Here is an 18,932-nt window from a genome sequence, read left to right on the forward strand (position 1 = left end):
CGGGTTGCTGCTCCGTAAATTACCTATTTGGCATCTTAGGGAAAGAATTTGATTTCTGACATTTTCCAATTTTATTCATTCAATCAGCCTTTACTTTATTCATTCAAGAAGCGTTTATTAGGTGTCTTTCACATTTCAGGTCACGGGGGGAATCCACGTTTTGTAGGACTGGGCTCTTCTATTATTTGGGGGCCTCTCTAAGAATCAGAATACACACGTACGAATAAAAATTTAGATATAAAACCGACATTTACTTAGAATAACGAAAATCATAACAAATCACGAATTTAAGAAAGGCTGCTAAATAATACAAACATTACAAAATTCAGAAAAACATCCTAATGCTTTCCTTAGATCGCTACCTGTCAAGTTTCTGTATTTTTTTTTTCTCCCCTCTCTGCTTGCCTACACTTTGATTCCTTTTTATATGACGGTGCTTTTGTGCTTTATTTTCCTGAGAGAGAAGCAAAAGAGGATTCAGTCTTTCCTCCAGGGCGGTGAATAGAAATGTGGTTTTTATTATTGGTAGTTTGGGAAAGTTTATTTCAGGCTTACAGCCTTTTATTGGTCATTCCATATACACGTTTAGGACCGTTGTCAAATTTTGGAAGAGTGCTGTTAAGTCTGTGCCGCGTACGAGCAGTAGGGTTTCAGGACATTATACCCTTTCTCATGTAGGGACAATGAGCTGACGACATTTGAACGAGTTCACTATTTCCTCTCCAGTGGGACATTATTATAACTTTCCGTAATCTTTATGTTTGTCAGTATTTTGTGTCAAGCCGATAAGAAGCGCCAATCTTTTCTCGAGGTGATTGACTCTTCGCTCTCGGTATTCCCGAATTACCCCAGCGGCTGTTCAGCGTGGAAAAAACTACATGAGCCCTGGGTGTTCTTCTATAGGTTGAGAAATTGAACACCAATAAAAAATAAATGTATTTAAAAAAAAGAAAAAAAAAAAAGAAAAAATACATGTCTTTCTCTCCAGAAACCACGGTTTTTGTATGTATTTTATCTGCTGTTGACGCACTCGATTAGGACAAATACGTCATCTCTGCTGCCGCGAGACCCAACCTGCTGAGGCACGTAGAGCACAGGGCCTTCATACCTGAGCGCGCCACCCCTTGTGTGGTGGGGCTGGAGGTGGGCCCCCTGCAGACACGGAAACTCCGCTACATTCCACGGCCCACGACGTCCTCCAAAAAGGAAAGACAGAACATAAAATGAGAAGTGTCCATGGTATACCCCAAACCACGCAATGTGCTCTTCCCAGGAGAGAACTTCCTTTCTAAGTCGGCGTAGACGGGAACGGGGTCACTCGTCTGCAGTTCTGTGGTTGGTCATTGGAAGGCTTTCCCTCGTGGTGGCGTCCGGATCCCCCGCAGGTGTCGCAGGGTAGGTGCTGAGCACAGGATGGTCTCCGGCCCTGCTCCGTTGTCTGTGACGCCAGCAGTCCCGGAGCCGTCGAAGGATGGAAGTGACAACTGTCGGTCGCATAAGTACATCCCCCAAAGCCCAACTAAAGCAGCCCCACATGGACTCGCTCTTGGCTGGATCCTCAGCACACCTGTATCCATCGCGGCCTCGTCAGAGGGGGGAGAAGGGTGGCAGGAAGGAGGGCAGACGGGTAGGAGCCTGGACACCCGTCCAGGGCGGACACCAGTGCTAGGGCTCCGCAAATGAGGTTAACACCCTCCTCCTCCTCCCTCTCCCCGCTCCTTCCCCCTCTCCCCCTCCTCCTCCCTCTCCCCCTCCTCCTCCCTCTCCCCCTCCTCCCCCTCTCCCCCTCCTCCTCCCTCTCCCCCTCCTCCCTCTCCCCCTCCTCCCTTCCTCCCTCTCTCCCTCTCCCCTCCTCTCTCCTCCCGCCTCCCTCTTCCCCTCCTTCCTCTCCTCCTCCCCCTCCTCCCTCTCTGCTCCCTCCTCCCTCTCTCTCCCCTCCTCCCTCTCCCTCCTCCTCCCTCTCTCCCCTCCTCCCTCTCCCCCTCCTCCTCTCCCCTCCTCTCCCCTCTCCTCCCTCTCCCCCTCCTCCCCCCTCTCCCCCTCCTCCTCCCTCTTCCCCTCCTCCCCCTCCCTTCCTCCCTTCCTCCCTCTCTCCCTCTCCCCCCTCCCTCTCCCCCCTCCCTCCTCCCTCTCCCCTCCTTCCTCTCCCCCTCCTCCCTCTCTCCCTCCTCCCCCTCCAACCTCTCTCCCTCCTCCCCCTCCTCCCTCTCCTCCTCTTCCTCCCCCTCCTCCCCCTCCCCCTCCTCCCTCTCCTCCTCTTCCTCCCCCTCCTCCCCCTCCCCCTCCTCCCCCTCCCCCTCCTCCCTCTCCCCCTCCTCCCTCTCCCCCTCCTCCCCTCCTCCCCCCCTCCTCCCTTCCTCCCTCTTTCCCTCTCCCCCTCCTCTCTCTTTCCCTCCTCCCTCTCCCCCTCCTCTCTCTCTCCCTCCTCCCTCTTCCCCTCCTTCCTCTCCTCCTCCCCCCTCCTCCCTCTCCCCCTCCTCTCTCTCCTCCTCTTCCTCCCTCTCCTCCTCCTCCCTCTCCTCCTCCTCCCCTTCCTCCCACTCCTCCCCCTCCTCCTCCTCACCCTACATGTGTCCCCAGCTTTGCAGTTTTGAGTGGTCTCGCTCTTGGAATTCTCATAGGCGTCTTCTTCCTGTTTCTACTTCCTTTTCCTTTCAGAATCTAGGTTTTGAAAATGTGAGAGGCGGGTGAGCCCCTAGAGAACACCTGCTCACCCCCGCACCGCGCAGACGGAGGCCGTGGGGCCGAGGTCACCGAGCGAGCCAACGGCAGAACGGGGACGCACGTGGTTCAGGCCCTGATCCCACGTCTGCCTCCGGGGACCTGGGCGGCTGAGCTCTCTCGACCACAGCGGCCTCCCGGGCCCAGAACACTGCTTTCGGCTTCGTGGGGTTCCTCCTCCCGCCGACTGCGGCTGAGGTTCTTGAGAGTTAGCGCGTACCCCGCGTGCTTCTGAAATGCCCCCTAATAGTGTTGCTTTGCTCCTCTTGATAGGACTTTAGGCCAAGTGCCCCGTGAACATCCCACACGGGATGGAGACCCACCTCGTGAGGACGGAGGCTTTCCACGGGCCTTGGGCCTCCCTCTCCTCAGCGGGGAAGAGCCTATTCCTCAGCTGCCGGCCGCCTCTGGGGCTTGGTTTCTAATCTCCGGGGAGGCGAGGCCCACAGAATGTCATCCCTTCTCCTGCTAAGGGAAGAGGCTGTGAAATAGGCCCCCACGGCTCACGCTCACGGTGCTTAGGGCCAGCTGCACCCCTAGCGCCACGCGGTGTCCCCCGAGTGTTTCGTGCGGGGAACTCTCGTGCCCATAAAGCCCCATGGAGGCCTGCTGGCAGCGGGCTGATCTTTAGCTTAATTGGAATGATTTCCCCGAGAAAACTAAAGTTTACGGACATATGCTCATAGAGTGCCCACCAGTGCCCATCAGTGCCCACCACTGATGTGGGTTTTCTCTAAATCCTAGGACTGTCTCAATTCAGAGAGAGGAAGAGAAGAGAGTTGACGCGTCTTCAGCCGCTTTTAAGCGTTTGCACGTCTATCTGTCGTCTCAGTGGAGCCTTAACAAGGGTCCTGGGAGGCCCGGAGCTTTATGCACATTTTATAATTGAGTAACTTGATCAAGATCGTATCAGAGGACATTTTGAAAAAGGGCTTGCTTGCTTTTTTTTTCCTTTTTTTTTTTTTTTTTTTTTGTTGCTTATCTGTTTTGCAATTTAAAGACTAATAGTTTTGGTATAATTGAATGGGAATTAAAGGGAAAAAAAATACATAGATAAGGATTCTGTAAGCTCATGTTACCCAAGGTTGCAAGAGAGACCAGTGTATCCCCGCTGAGGACCGGGCTGGGAGCAGGAAAGGCAGGAAAACACCCAAACCTCCGAGGGCCCACAGCGGCCACGCGGACAGGCCTCCGCAGTCGGGTGCTGTGCCCAGGAAGGTGGCTGTGAAAGGTCCTGCTTGTGCTTCTGTGAGGCTCCCCTCCTCCTCGTCCTTCAGTGGGTGCCGGTGGCAAACAGCAGCGTCTGCCTGGATCCCCTGTTTCCTGGCACCGCGGAGGGCGCAGGCCGCGCCCGGGCAGGGTTGGCGAGAGCTTCCCTTCCAGCCTCGCCCGCCGCGGCTCCAATCCATCAGCATCGCTGGCCTGGCCCGCCTTGGCAGCGCCCCAAGCCCCGGGAGGAAGACGAGCTGCGGGATGCAGACCTCGAAATCAGGGCTGAGTTCATGAAATCGCCCCTCCGCTTGCCCTCGCCTGTTAGGGAATCCTGCCCCGGCCGGGCTGGGAAAAGAGCGTCGCTGGTCGCTGGTCGCTGGTCGCTGGTGGTGCTCTCGGAAGCACGTCAGGTCGCTCTGCTGCTGTTTCCTCCTTTCTCAACTAAAACCCAAACAAAGCACCACACAAAACAAGCAGGATTCCCTCCCCGCCCCCCCCCCCCCAAAAAAAAGACACAAGGTGAGCGTGGAGGCACTTTGTACTATTTTCATACTTCATGTGTTCGGTCCCATTTCTCCCAGCAAACACGATGGGATGGGAAGCGCCTCTTTGTCCTCCTTTCCCCGCCTTGTGGCCTGAGATCGGTAGGTGAACCTACAGGTGCACCGGCCTCCAGCAAAGAGCTGCTTTTGCTCTGCACGCAGCCGTCTCCCTGCCTCTCCCCGCTCCCCGCGTCTGTGTGCCTCCTCCTCGCCCTCGGCGCAGGGCTGGGGGGAACCTCTCACTCTTCCTTTGACAGGTGTCAGATAGACGGTATGAGCTCATTTAGGCTGAACTGTCTGGGGGAGGCTGAATCTGTTGGAGAGAACAGCAATTGGGATGACAAGTGCCAGGACACACCAGATGGCACGGCTGGAGAAACCTTATCAGGCGCCCCGCTCACGTTCCAGGTGGCCTCTCTGTCTCTCTCTCGTTCCTATTCCTGCTTGCTCGTGGTTGACCCAAAGGGGAACCTGGACATACAAACGAAGTGGCCCTTCTAAGTCCCCGGGGAAGAGAAATAAATGATCGTGACTCAGCATGAGATGCCTACACCCGCCTCCCTCCCCCAAAAGAATAGCCGGTGCTTGCTTACTGTTACTCACATTTATCATCACGGGCGCTTCCCAGACCTGTTTGCAAAGAAGCCTCAATTTTGAGCCCCGCTGGTTATTTAATAAACAGGTCTGTTCCCCAAGCTGCAAAAAAATAAATAAATAAATAAAATAGATAAATAAATAAATGACAGTCCCCAACTGTGGCTCCCGTTTGGCGGTTCTTGCCGAGATATGAGCAGAAGTGTCCTCAAACCCTACCACCACCACCACACCCCCCCCGCCCCTTTGCCACACAGTTTGATATCCTGCCTGCAAGGGAACCTGCGCTCATAAATGTCATGGGAAGGTATTTAGGGAACGTGAGATTTTTTTTTGGGGGGGGGGTGTCCACGTAAAACATTCTAAAATTCAAGGCCGGGGCACTGTGGCAGGCTCCAATCTGTGAATCATTATATTCTCAACATTGCCTGGGAACAGGAAGAGAGAGATCAGCCTTTATAGACACAGACAGGATTTCTCCCCTGAACGCTGGTAATTCCTGTGACATTCACTGTTTGCTTATGTTTGCAGTGAAATTCCTTCCCTCGGCCTTGCCCTGTGTCCTTCTGAAAGAGTCCTACAAGTCCATGGTCTGGGTACACAAACAAAGCAGATGTTTTTAGTGCTGGGCCTAAGGGTGGGGTTTTTTTTTTTTTGGGGGGGGGGGTTGTTTTTGTTTTTGTTTTTTTTCTGGTCAATATTTGGTTCACATCAGAACATTTATTTTTCCAGCCTGTGAGCTTTGGCTCTGAATTTGCATATTTTGGGAGCTTAGATGTTGTTGCTCATTCAGTGGTGAAGCATATTCACAGAAAAGGCCTGTTGTGAGTGGACAAAATGAAGTGCTAAGTAGTCTAGACGACACATACTTTTACTTTTTTTATTATTTAAAGAATCTATTTTGATTTTGAATCATTTATTTATTTAGTTCTGTGCTAAATGCTATGCGTGCTGCGCCTTAGGAAGCCCGTCGTTGGGGCAAAACCAGTTGCTGACGATGCCATAGCTATCTGACGGCTGAAATTTTATAGACGACTTCAGGTGGAAATCCGAGGAAGAGCCCCTGAGCAGCTCCATCTTACCTGTCACAACCCCCGTGTGGCAAGGAAAGGACTTTTCCCACCAAGAGCTTTTGGAACTTTAGCATATTATTATTACTGTTACATGTTTATTTATTTATTTATTCATGAGACAGAGAGACCCAGGCAGAGGGAGAAGCAGGCTCCATGCGGGGAGCCCGATGTGGGACTCGATCCCGGGACCCCAGGGTCACCCTGGGCTGAAGGTGGCGCTAAACCCCTGAGCCACCCGGGTGTCCCTAGTGTTACATTTTTTTTTTTTAAAGATTTTATTTACTTATTTGAGAAAGAGAAAATATGCAGTGGGGAGGGGCAGAGGGAGAGGGAGAGGGAGAAGCAGACGCCCCACTGAGCAGGGACCCTGACACGGGATCGACCCCAGGACCCCGGGATCATGACCTGAGCAGAAAGCAGACACTTAACCGACTGAGCCCCCCAGGCATCCCTGATATTATTATTATTATCATTATTATTATTATTTATTACTTATTATTAAAGACCTTTTTTTTAGAGCAATTGTACGTTTGCAACGAGACAGAAAGGGAGGTGCGGACATTTCCCAGGTACCCACCACCTGCCTACACGCGCAGCTTCCCCCGTCATCCACGTCACCCACCAGAATGGTGAAGTTTCTCCCCGAATTGACCGAAGGCTCACTCTTGGTGGTGTGCGTTGTGCGGGTTTGGGCCAACCTACAGCGGCGGGTGTCCACCCTTCCAGCATCGTTCTGAGTATCTCCACTGCCCCGAACCTACTCTGTGCTTCGCGAACTCCTCTTCCTCTGCCCCTCCTAGCCCTGGCAACTCTTGATCTTTTTATTATCTCCCTATTTTGTCTCTTCTGGAACCACACGGCGTGTAGCCTTTTCAGATTGGCTCCATTCACCTGATAATCGACATTTAAGGCGTCCCCGTGTCTTTTCGTCGCTTGATAGCTCGTTTCTTTTTAGCCCTGAATAGTATCCCACTGTCCGGATGCCACGGTGCATCTGTTCACCTGCTGAAGCACATCTTGATCATTTCCGAGGTTCAGCAATTATGAAGGAGGCTGCTGTAAAGCTCCGTGTGCAGGTTTTTACGTGGACATAAGTTTTCAGCTCCTTTGGGTAAAGACCGAGGAGCACCATTACTGGGTCGTACGTGGTCAGCTGCCAAACTGCCTTTCAGAGTGGCCGGCCAGTTCGCATTCCCACCACCAACGGATGGAGTGTCTGTAGCCCCGTATCCTACCAGCATTTGGTGTTATCAGTGTTTTAGATTTTGGCCGTTCTAATATTTATGTTTAAAGGTATCTCACTGTTGTTTCCATTTCCATTTCCCTGATGACATGTGACGTGTGACATCTTTTCATGTGTTTATTTGCTATCTGGATGTCCTCTTTGGTGAGGTGTCCGTTAAGGTTTTTGGCTCATTTTAATTTTTTAAAAATTTTTTTTCTTTCTTTTTGGGGAAAGGAGGAGGTGAGGGGAAGATATTGGCTTTATTTATTTATTTAAAAATTTTTAAGTAGGCTCCATGCCTCTATGCCCAGCGTGGAGCCCAATGCAGGGCTTGAACTCACCACCCTGAGATCAAGACCTGAGCTGAGATCAAGAGTCAGACTGAGCCACCCAGGTACCCCTCTGGCTCAGTTTTAAATCAAGCTGTTTTCTTATTGTTGAGTTTTAACAGTTCTTTTTAAATTTAGGATTAAATATTCTTCATCAGATGTGTCTTTTTCTCCCAGTCCGTGACTTGTCTTCTAATTTCCTTGATACTGTCTTTTGCAGAAGAGGAATTTTTGATTTTAACAAAGTCAGATTTATCAATCCCATCACGGATTGTATCTTGGGTTTTGTAGATAAAAAGACATTGCCATACCCAAGGTCATTTAAGTTTTCTAACTGTTATCTTCTAGGAATTTCATGTCTATGAACATAAACATTTAGTTCTATGATCCATTTTGGGTTAATTTTTGTAAGGTCTGTGTCTAGATTCATTTTTTTGCATGTGGAGAAGTTGAAGAGACTGTCTATGCTCCATCTTATTGCCTTTGCTCCTTTGTCAAAGATCAGATGACTATATGTATGTGCGTCTATTTCCGGGTTTCTATTCTGTTCCATTAGGTCTATTTGTCTATGCTTTCATCAATACCATACCGTCTTATTTACTTTATTTTTTTAAATATTTTATTTATTTATTCATGAGAAACAGAGGCAGAGACACAGGCAGAGGGAAAAGCAGGCTCCCTGCGGGGAGCCCAGTGTGAGACTCGATCCCAAGACCCCGGAGTCATGCCCTGAGCCAAAGGCAGATGCTCAACCATTGAGCCACCCAGAGGCCCCCATACTGTTTTGATTATTGTAGCTTTATAGGATGCCTTAAGGTTGGATAGTGTTAGTCCTTCAACTTAGTTCGTCTTCAATATTGTGTTGGCTATTCTTAGCACATTATTTTTAACAAATTTAGATTTCTGATTTTTGAAAGAGGTTTTTTAAAAAAGATTTTATCAATTTATTTGAGAGAGAGAGAGATGGAGACAGAGCTTCAACAAGGGGGAGGGACAGAGGGCAAGGGAGAAGCAGACTTCTCGCTAAGCAGGGAGCCTGATGTGGGGCTTCATCCCAGAACCCTGAGATCATGGCCTGAGCAGAAGGCAGATGCTTAACCAAATGAGCCACCCAAGTGTCCTGGATTTATGATTTTTTTTAATGATTTACTGATTTATTTGAGAGAGAGAAAGAACAAGCACAAATGGAGGGAGGAACAGAGGGAGAGAATCCTAAGTAGACTCCTCACTGCGCACAGAGCCAGACAGGGACTTGATCTCATGACCCTGAGATCATAACCTGAGCTGAAATCAAGAGTCAGATGCTCAGCTGACTGAGCCACCCAGGCACCACTAGATTTCTGAGTTTTGAGGACATATCAGATTAGCAGACGTAGGAATGATAGAGGACATTCTGACATTGAGGGAAAAGACAAGAAAACTAAAATGTGCCACAGAGCTAGATTGCCATGCCCACAATGGTGGAAATTCACAAGTACAGCATTGAATCGTGCAGAAAACTCGCATCTTTTTTAAGAAACAAAGTGGGGAGATTGAAGACCCAGTAGAAGTGGAAGTGTTGCATATATAATTTACGTTCTTAATATAAGAAACTGACTTATGCAATTATTGAGGCTGTAAGTCCCAAAATGTATAAGCTAGAAACCCAGGAGTCTGAAGGCCTGAGAGCTAGGAAAGCCAATGATATGGTTCCGATCCCAAATGGAGCATGCTTAAGACCTGGGAGGAGCCAGTGTTTCAGTGTGAAGGCAGGGAAAACTGATGTCCTAGTCTGAAGGCAGTCATGTAGGAGAGATTCTTACTCTGGGAGTAGAGTCTTTTTGTTCTGTTTAGGCTTTCACCTGATTGGATGAGACCCATTCATATTAATCTCATCCAGAAACATTCTCATGGAAATACCCAGAACGATGTTTGACCAAATATCTGGGCATCCCATGGCCCAGTCAAGTTGACACATTGAAATTAACCCTTTCAGCCATCCTTCCAGTTTCATTAAGGTATCTTCCTATCTCTGGACAGCAGGTGGCTGTTAAGAAGGGTCAGGAATAGAAGGCTGATGGTGGTGTTATAGGCCCAAGGATCCAGGGCAAAGATAATAAATCCAGCCCTGATAGGAGAATGCCTGGTTCTGGGAAATAGGTAGATGAGCTTCTAAATTATGTAAAGAATTCATTCATCCATTTTTTTTTTTCATTTTAGTCTTAAGTCATGTACTACTTCCTCAGGAGGAACTATCCCTAAATACCGTCTAAAATAGTCCTTTCAACATGAACAGACTTTTCTCCAAAGAAGACATACACATGACCAACAGACACATGAAAAAATGTTCAACATCGCTAGGAATCAGGGAAATACAAACCACAATGAGATGCCACCTCACACCAGTGAGAATGGCTAAACCTAACAAGACAGGAAACAACAACTGTTGGACGGGTTGTGGAGAAAGGGGAACCCTCTTGCACTGTTTGTTGGTGGGAATGCAAGTTGGGGCAGCCACTCTGGAGAACAGTATGGAGGTTCTTCAAAAAGTCAAAAATAGAGCTACCCCATGACCCAGCAATTGCACTACTGGGTATTTATCCCAAAGATACAGATGCAGTGATCTGAAGGGACATCACCCCAGTGTTCATAGCAGCAATGTCCACAATAGCCAAACTATGGAAAGAGCCATCGAGGCTCTTGGACAAAGATGTCCATCGAGGGCTGAATGGATAAAGAAGACGTGGTGTATAGACACATATACACCGGAATATTACTGAGCCATCAAAAGATGAAATCTTGCCATTTGCAATGAAATGGATGGAATTAGAGGGTATTATGCAAAGCAAAATAAGTCAATCAGAGAAACAGAGTTATCATATGATCTCACTCGTATGTGGAATTTAAGAAACAGAACGAGGATCATAGGGGAAGGGAGGGGAAAATACAGTAAGAAGAAATCAGAGGAGACAAACTATAAGACACTTAACTATAGGAACAAACTGTGAGTCACTGGAGGGGAGGGTGTGGGTGGTGGGGGAACTGGGTGGTGGACATTAAGGAGGACACGCGATGCGATGAGCACTGGGTGTTATATGCAACTGATGAATCACTGACCTCTACCTCGGAAACTAATAATATACTATATGTTAATTAATTGAATTAAAATCAAGAAAATAAAATAGCCTTTTCAGCTGCTGTCATTTATTTATTCAGAAAAATTTATTGAGGGCCTACCCCATGCAAGGCACTGGAGATTCAACAATGACTATGAGCAGCAGACAAAGTCCCTGCTTTTATGCATGTTACACACTGGTGGGGGCAGATAGAAACTAAAAGAGCAAATAAAGGATGTAATTCCTGATAGTGATAAATGCTGTAAGAAATAAAGGGATGCCATAAGAAAGGGTGGGACGTAGATTGTGGGGAGCAGGAATGGAAGCAAGAAGACCAGATGTTTAAAAGGCCGTTGTTGCAAATGTCCAGGAGAGAGACCCTGAGAGCTGCCTGTGGTAGGAGCCGTGGAGACGGCGGAGGGGGCCGTCAGATGGGGCTGTCCCGGAGGCCGAGACTTCAGGGCCTGCTGAGGGATTGAATGTGGGAACAGAGGGAAATCAAGGATTCAAGGGTGGTCACTTTGTTTTATTTTCTTGATGGCCCTTATTTTTAATGGAAATTATCTTATTTCATCGCATACTTCTTAGCTTCTGTCTCCTCCCAGGGAGAGAAGGAGCCTTGCTTATCAGGTACGAGGCCCTGCCCTTTCAGTATCTGCACTAGTGGGTGCCTTGAATGAATGCACGTGCGACCACCCGCGAGTAGTTTATACGCATCAGGCCTGTCCTATGGCAGATACAGAGGGGAACAAGGTGGAGGCCCCTCTCGACGCGTGGCCTGCGTGCCCAGGGACGAGTAGACAATAAACATGGGGATTAGGTTGTTTCAGGCTTTGGTAAGTCTTGTGTTGAAAAAAAAAATCAATAGGGTGGGAAGGAAACCTCTCCTCTCTCATTTTTCTGTTGTTCTGCATGTGTTCACTAGATTGTAACTTGTGGGAAAGCAAGGCCCAGGTCTTATATTCTTGTAGGGCACTGGCTGAGCCGATAGCGCGTACCCAGAAGCCTTGGGATGGTCATGCCCCGAAGGCACGCTTTGTTCCTGGTGGACCTTAGGCCCCTGTGGTGTTATCTGTGCAACGTGACCAGCTAGACAAGTCGGCCAAGGCCCTCCTTTGTCGTGTAGGTCGGCGACACCTGGCCCCGTGGGCCTGTGCCTGGACAGGCCTGTATTGACTGCTCCCCTGGCTTTGGTTGCTAACCAGCGCAGAAGCCCACCTGTGGATTGGCCAAGCCACACGCAGCCTCAGCCTCGCTGCAAGTTCAGCTGCAGATAGTGCCTCAAGGCCTCTGGGGAGGAATTGAATCTGTAGGGGAGTCAGCTTGGGCCCATGAACAGGGAGCGCCAGAAGCAGCGCCCAGAGGGATCAGAGGAGCATCTGCGTGTTTGTTAAAAAACAAAACAAAAACTCCACCTCCTTCCCTGCTTACGGAACATATTTAGACCTCCTCTTATGAAGTCATTTCTTCCACAGCATCTGCTTTGAACAGAAGGTTTTCAAAAGAGCTTTGTTTCCCCTTGAGCAGTCTTTCCCTCGGCTAAAGATGCACAATCAGGGGAACATTTTATCTGGGTTGCTGCTGGTCAGCTATCGACATGAAAAATGAAAAATCCTCCCTAACAGGAGCGGGCACAGAATGCTCCGGCAGCACGGCAGCTTGCGGTTGTCCTTTTACAAACTCCTGTGCGTGCTTTAGCCAAACAGACTTTGCGGTGGGCAGGTGGGCAGCAAATACCTGTTATGTGCTTCCTGGATAGAGGTTCTGCACAGGGAACGGTTGCTCAAGGTGTGCTCTCTTGGTGCTTTTCCTGTCCCTGAGTTCCCCATAACTGAAGATTGCTGACCCGTTTAGCACCTTTAGGAGGAAAGGGAAAACCAGGCTGATGAGAGAGCAGACTAGGAAGAGAGGCGTCTTGAGAATTTTTGTGCTGTGAACAGCAGCTTAGCAGGACGCGAAGGAAGACAGCAGATAACTCGTCATTCAAAACCGAAGGGTCCGACGCACGATGCCCTGCCATTTGAGTGTCTGACTGTTCTCTTGCTGATGAGCACCACGCTCCGAAGTCCCTTCGTGTGGACTTAGGTCCTAAGCAGTGAGAGCGCCGAGCGTGTGAGGACACTGCCGGGAGTGAGGCAGGATATGCAGCTCCATCCCACGGTGTCTGTCGTTGGGGGCCACAGTGCGGGGGCGCCCAGAACACGTGTCCGTGGAGGCTGCGTCTCAAGGAGGACCAGACCGAGGTTGATAAGAGAACTATGAAGTCTTGTGAGAACACGGGGAGGAAGATATTTTCTTCTTGGAGGAATCCAGGCCTGGCGAGGGATCCTTCCCCCCCTTACCCCAGCTCCTAATTTTGAGTGTTCCTCTCGGGTTATTAGTTTTCTCTAGCTTGGGGCAGGCCTCATCAAGCCTGGTATGTGTGTCTGTGTTTGCTTTTATCAGATAATCTCCTATCTACTTTGAGTTTACCCTTTGTTTCCAATTCCTTGCTTAACCTCGAGTCCTTTGCACAGCAGGGCCAAACATTCAGAACATTACTCCTTTGTTTCCTACCAAAGGGACATCACTGATGCACAATCGTATTAGCAAAATGGATATGACTAAAATCCCCACTGCCGGGTAGTTAGGAAGAAGAGATCTCACTCCCTGTAGGTCTACCAGCTTCTTGCCTTCTATCCTATCAAGGCAAATAGGTTGCTGGCTCACTAATTTGCCAACTGTTGTCATCAAGTGCCTCCTTTCCTGCGATGCGGCCAGCTATGCGTATCTCTCCGCTCCCAAGGTGATTGAAACATTTAAGTAGTTTTGAGAATTAATTACTTTTAAAAATAGAAAGACGTCAACAAACAGGTAAATATTTCCTTGACTCCTCCTCACCACCACCACTGTACCCAAGTCAGTATTCTTGGATGGAATCACGGCTGTGAGTTCGATGTGTATTTTTCCAAACTTCTTTTCCATGCATTGACATGTATGTTTACAGATGTTATGTAAATGTGTAGTTTTGTGGGTTTTTTTTTTTCTATCAACTCAGTTTAGACATCTTACTACATCAGTACACACAGCACTACTCCGTTGCTTTTATTTTTCATTTTTCTCTTGATAGTCATTTGTTTTTCTGACTCTTGGTATGCCTTATAATTCTTGCTTGAATGCCATACATTGTTTTGACAAGCTGGAGAAGCTCCACAGGTTTGTTTACCTTGCCTCTGCTACACAGATTAAGTTGAGGGCCTGAGGACTTTAATCCAATCATATATTATGTTGTTTCAGAATAGGTTAGAATTTCATTAAGACTCCATCTCCTGCTGGTTATGCCTATTTTTGGAGCAAGGCCCTTCAGGGCTTTCCAGCCAAAAGCTTGGTAGATCTTTGAATCCATAGCACTAAGAGAATGTGGAATTTCTGGTCTACTTTTGAAGGGTTTTGGCTTAGCTCTTTAGTCTTCTGCCACATAGCTTCAGAACTTGACAAGGGAGACCAGCTCTGCCATCGGAGCCCCTCAAATCTCCAGTTTTGTCACTGAAGCTCAAATGGCTGCCAGAGTGTCTTCTGGTTTCTCGGTCCCAGAAGCTGTCCTCTGCCCAGGCCTACTCTGACTCTCTTTGTGATCCTCAGGGGTGAACCAGCTCAGGAGTGGCAAGTGTCCCCTGTGGGTAGCTGTGTGTGCCTAGGTCACCTCTGAAATCTTTTCTTTTTTGGAATTTTACTTTTTTTAGTCCTCTTTGCTTCAGTAGCTCTAATGTTTTTAAATAATTATATATTAATTATAAATTAATTATAAAATTATAGATATAAAATTATAAATATATAATAATTATATATTAAACAATTATATATTTGTTGTAGTTTATTTGACTTTTCTTATTATTTTAGTGGGAATGTTGGCATGCCATGAACAACTCTGTTTTAACTGCCTTTCAACTTCTGCAGATTATTTCATTGCATGGCATATTATCTTCTGTAGTTTATTTAGCCATTTCCCTGTTTATGGACATACTGATTATTTTAATTTTTCACTTTTGTTTACAATCTTGCAATTAAAATTCAAGTATATGCATGTTTGTGCATTTATTTATGGCAGTTGCTGATATCTGGAATTTCTGGATTGAAAAGTACAGATTTTTAATTTTAATAGAGATTGCCAAATTTTTGGTTCTCCAAAATGATTTAAATTTGAATGTCAGAGTTGAGGCAACCTTTTAACTGAACCAATGCTTTTTAGGTCTGTGTCTGGTCTAATAGCTTGGATGTAGTACCAAATAGTTTTCCTAGGAACATGCAAGGGCCTATTAACTCCTTCAGAGACACAGAGTACACTGAAGGCTTACCTGCTGTGTTGCCCTTGCCACTCTGACCTCAGTGCTCTTCTGAGGATTCATTCAGTACATTTACAACATGTTAGATGATCTTGTGGTGGATTATAAGAGTTCAACAAATTCTTTAAGACACCAGGAGAGTGATATAGGCACTGAGGAGACATTTAGTAGAAAGAAAGAAATCACCAAGAATAGCATATTTTCAATACAGGCAATTTCCCAGTTGAAAAGCTTACCTATTATTGCATCAAGAGAATACTGGTCACTGTTTCAAAGCTGTAGGACCTGTTCTTTATTCATATGACTGATTTTCCCATGTGAATGCTTTAATATCAATCCTTTGGATGGTTTGATCAGTGTATTTGAATACCTTTTCAGATCCCCTCAAGCTTTTTGACCCAGTAGCGGTTCCTTTTTTTGGCAGGACACCGGGGGTAGGAAGGTAGCCTTTTCAAGGCACTTATTGGTATCAAGCGGTGGGAAGGATTGGAGCTGTGTACTGGGGGCGTGCAAGTACGCTCAGCCTATAGGAGCGCCTCCAATTCATAGGGTAGATCTGCTGGAGTGTTTGTCTTGGGTCTCCTTTCACTCCAGGATAGAAATAACCTCTTGGCTGAGTAGGTAGGAGGTAAGGTAAGTCTCAGGCCTCTGGACATTTAACCTAAAATTCTAAAAGAAAATTCCTTATTCTTTTTTTCTTTTGCAGACCCTCAGCTTTAGGCAGCATTCATATACTCTCTTTGTATTGAAACAAAAAGCTGTAGTGCTTATGTTCAAAACCAGCAAGTGGATTATTAATGTGAGTTTCATGGTAATAAATACTTGTTCATTTTGAATTAAAAAGAAATGAATTTGGATTTAATGATGTCAGTTTAAATCTTTGAAATGTAGTGGAGGAGGGATCAGGAATAGAGCAGTCTCTGTTCTGGACTCATTCATTTACTCCTCCTCATTAAGCAGTTATTCAGACCCTACTCAGCATTAGACATTGGGCTTTGCATTGGTGATAGAAACTGAACAAGACTGTGATGTTTTTGTTGGTACTGTATCATAAAAATTATGTAGATTGATTTCTAAGCCTTTTAGAATTTAGAAAGTGGAAACCAAATAAAAATACTCCAGTTAGGAGCAAAATTGGTCAACCAGTTGCGTGAGAAAGTACTATCCTTTTTAAGAGTAATTTAGAATCTTATGACTAAGACTAAGCAGAAAATTGGGAAGCACAGTGAAAGGGGAAAGAAGTTAATGGAATTGGGACAGAACTGAGAGGACAAAATTTGAATAAAAGGAGGAAAAGCAACTAGAATTTGAGGAAGGTTGCTTAGGTCACTAAGCTTATAAGATCTTCTATTTCCCAATCAGTACACTGTGACCCTGAAGATATAAGGACATGACAAAGATATCACCGGGGTGTGATAAATCCTTTGCGTTCTCACTTCCCTTTGCTAATTCTGGCATCAGAGTTGTTGCAGAGAACATGCTCAACAGGGAACAGAGACACATCTTAAACAGGTGTGCTTATTCTTAAACAAACTTGATATGTTGAAATTCAGATTTCTTCACTCAACAGAAAGTAGATGATTACCCAGAATGCCTGGCACCCAGTGCTCCCCACACTAGGAATGCACATGACAGACCTATTGATCCAGCATTCTGGGAGTGAGAAGCCTTGAGGATGGGCGAGCTTGTATATACCCAATCATGATATAAAATAGGATATGATTAAGACTTTAAAGAAAATGCAGACAAAATATTGGGGATGTTCAGATAGAAAGTACTTCTGGTTGTTGGGGAATTGAGTAGAGGGAGGGCGGGCAAACAAATCAGAAGTTTTCATGAAGGGGAGAGTATTTTAACTGATCATGGGAGATGATTTGAATGTCAACAACTGATAGATCTCCACAGAGATGGAGGATGTGGACATTACTGGTGAGGGAACAACAGGAAAAAAGCCGTAAAGAAAGAGAGCTTGTCTCGTGACTATTGATGTTTAATGGGCGGGGGGATGGGGGAGGAGGGGAGATGCAGCATGCAGAGAAAGAGTGTACTTTGGAGTCACACAGTATGTTTTCAGATTCCTTCTATTTATAAATATGGACTATGCCCATGCTATCTAACCTTTCTGAATCTCAGATTCCCCATCTTTAAAATGAGGATAATAATATTGATTTTGTTTTTAGTATGTGTGTGTTTTGATTTTTATGTGTGTGAAGATTGGTTATAATCTATGTAAACTCTGGCTCTTAATAAGTGGTAGCAAATATTACTGTAAATAATTAGGCTGTCTCAATTTGGGGTAAAAAAATAGTCTGTAATCAACTTTCGGATGGCCTTGAGCTAGTTTAAGAATATAGACTATATATATGGGCAGTGGAGAGCCATTGAAAATGTTTAACAAGGGAATGGTGTGGTTAAAGTTTACAATTTGAAATTTTATACTGATACCAGTGATGATGCCAGATTCATCGTAGAAACAATGTGTAAAATATTAGAACAATTAGATATGGGGAATGGTGTCAGACGCTGCTAGTCATGCCTGGGTATCTGCTCTTTCCCCCTTCACAGTGATAAAAACCTTGAATCTTAGCTGTTAACTTGGTCATCAAAAATAAAGACTATAGTTCTCAACTTTCCTTTCGGCCAGGTGTAGCCAAGAGACTGTGTTCTCGTCAGAAGTATCATACAGCATGGCTAAAAGGTGGCTGGCATGCAACCTTTTCTTCCATCACTTCTTTTATATCACTTAGATAATCTGCCATTTTGGTGTTGTTGTAGTTGCTCATTTGGAATATTGGAGGGATGAATTGGAAGGTAGCCTGAGGGGATCCCTGGTGGCTCAGTGGTTTAGCGCCTGCCTTCAGCCCAGGGTGTGATCCTGGAGACCCAGGATCAAGTCCCACGTTGGGCTCCCTGCATGGAGCCTGCTTCTCCCTTTGCCTGTGTCTCTCCCTCTCTCTCTTTGTGTCTCTCATGAATAAGTAAATAAAATCTTTTTTTTTTTTTTTTTTAAAAAAAAAGGAAGGTAGCCTGAGTCTCAGACTTCATGGAACAGATTGTCATTCTAGCCCTAGACTGATTCCACCAACTTCTCCATGAAAGAGGATTAAAATACCTTGAAGCCACTGAGACTTTGAGATTCTGTTACTTGCTGTAGAATCTAATCCTAGTCGACTCAGAGCCAGAGGGGAAAAAAAAAATGAATAGGAGCTTAGTTTCTAGGATTTCAAGCCAAAAACAGGAATAGGAATATAAAGAAATATGTTTGAAGCAGGAGGATAATGCTTTTCGCTTGGGGTCTAATCCAAGTGGAGATGTCAGATGATTAGCAATGAGTGTTAGGAGCCCAGAAAGGAGGTCAGAGTGGGAGATTATAGACTTGGAGTGGGTAATAGGCATCTAAGTAGCTCTGATAATTGAGTGTGTGGCAGGGGATGAAATTTCCAAGGGAGAAGAGTGTAGAAAGAGTGAGAAAAAAGTGATTGCAAAAAACTGAAGGCTGAAGACTCTGGGAGGTCTCTGTTCATAGAGGAAGAAACAAGAGAGGTAGTGAAATGTGGCAGGAGATGCATGACGATGGTGAGGGGGCAAAGAAAGAAGGGTTGAGACTGAATTGGAGAAGCTTATTTCTTTTGCACCTGGCAGGAAATGTGTAAGAAGAAAGGAATTTCCAGGTTTCCCATAGTTGAGAAAGTGTTGTTATATATGTATATATGTTATCTGTGCTTGTGAATGGATAAAATCCTATTTTTTGCTGAATGGCTCAGGGAGGACTTTGATTTGTTTTCTGCTTTTAATGCTTGGTTATAGCCTTGGTCAGGC

General features: G+C 46.3%; 1 protein-coding gene and 1 long non-coding RNA gene across 6 annotated transcripts in view; one reads left to right on the forward strand and one right to left on the reverse strand.

Moving 5' to 3' along the window:
- CPQ (carboxypeptidase Q) overlaps positions 1–18,932 on the forward strand; it is a 339,320-nt gene that overhangs the window by 81,464 nt on the left and 238,924 nt on the right. The gene's annotated exons all lie outside the window — the stretch shown is intronic.
- Positions 231–4,255, reverse strand: LOC119866759. The gene is made up of 2 exons (XR_005381286.1): positions 2,564–4,255; positions 231–1,438 (listed from the first exon to the last, which is right to left on the reverse strand). It is a non-coding gene; the product is annotated as an uncharacterized LOC119866759 (long non-coding RNA).

This window comes from Canis lupus, chromosome 29 (assembly GCF_011100685.1).
Source record: "Canis lupus familiaris isolate Mischka breed German Shepherd chromosome 29, alternate assembly UU_Cfam_GSD_1.0, whole genome shotgun sequence".
Lineage (NCBI taxonomy): Eukaryota > Metazoa > Chordata > Mammalia > Carnivora > Canidae > Canis > Canis lupus.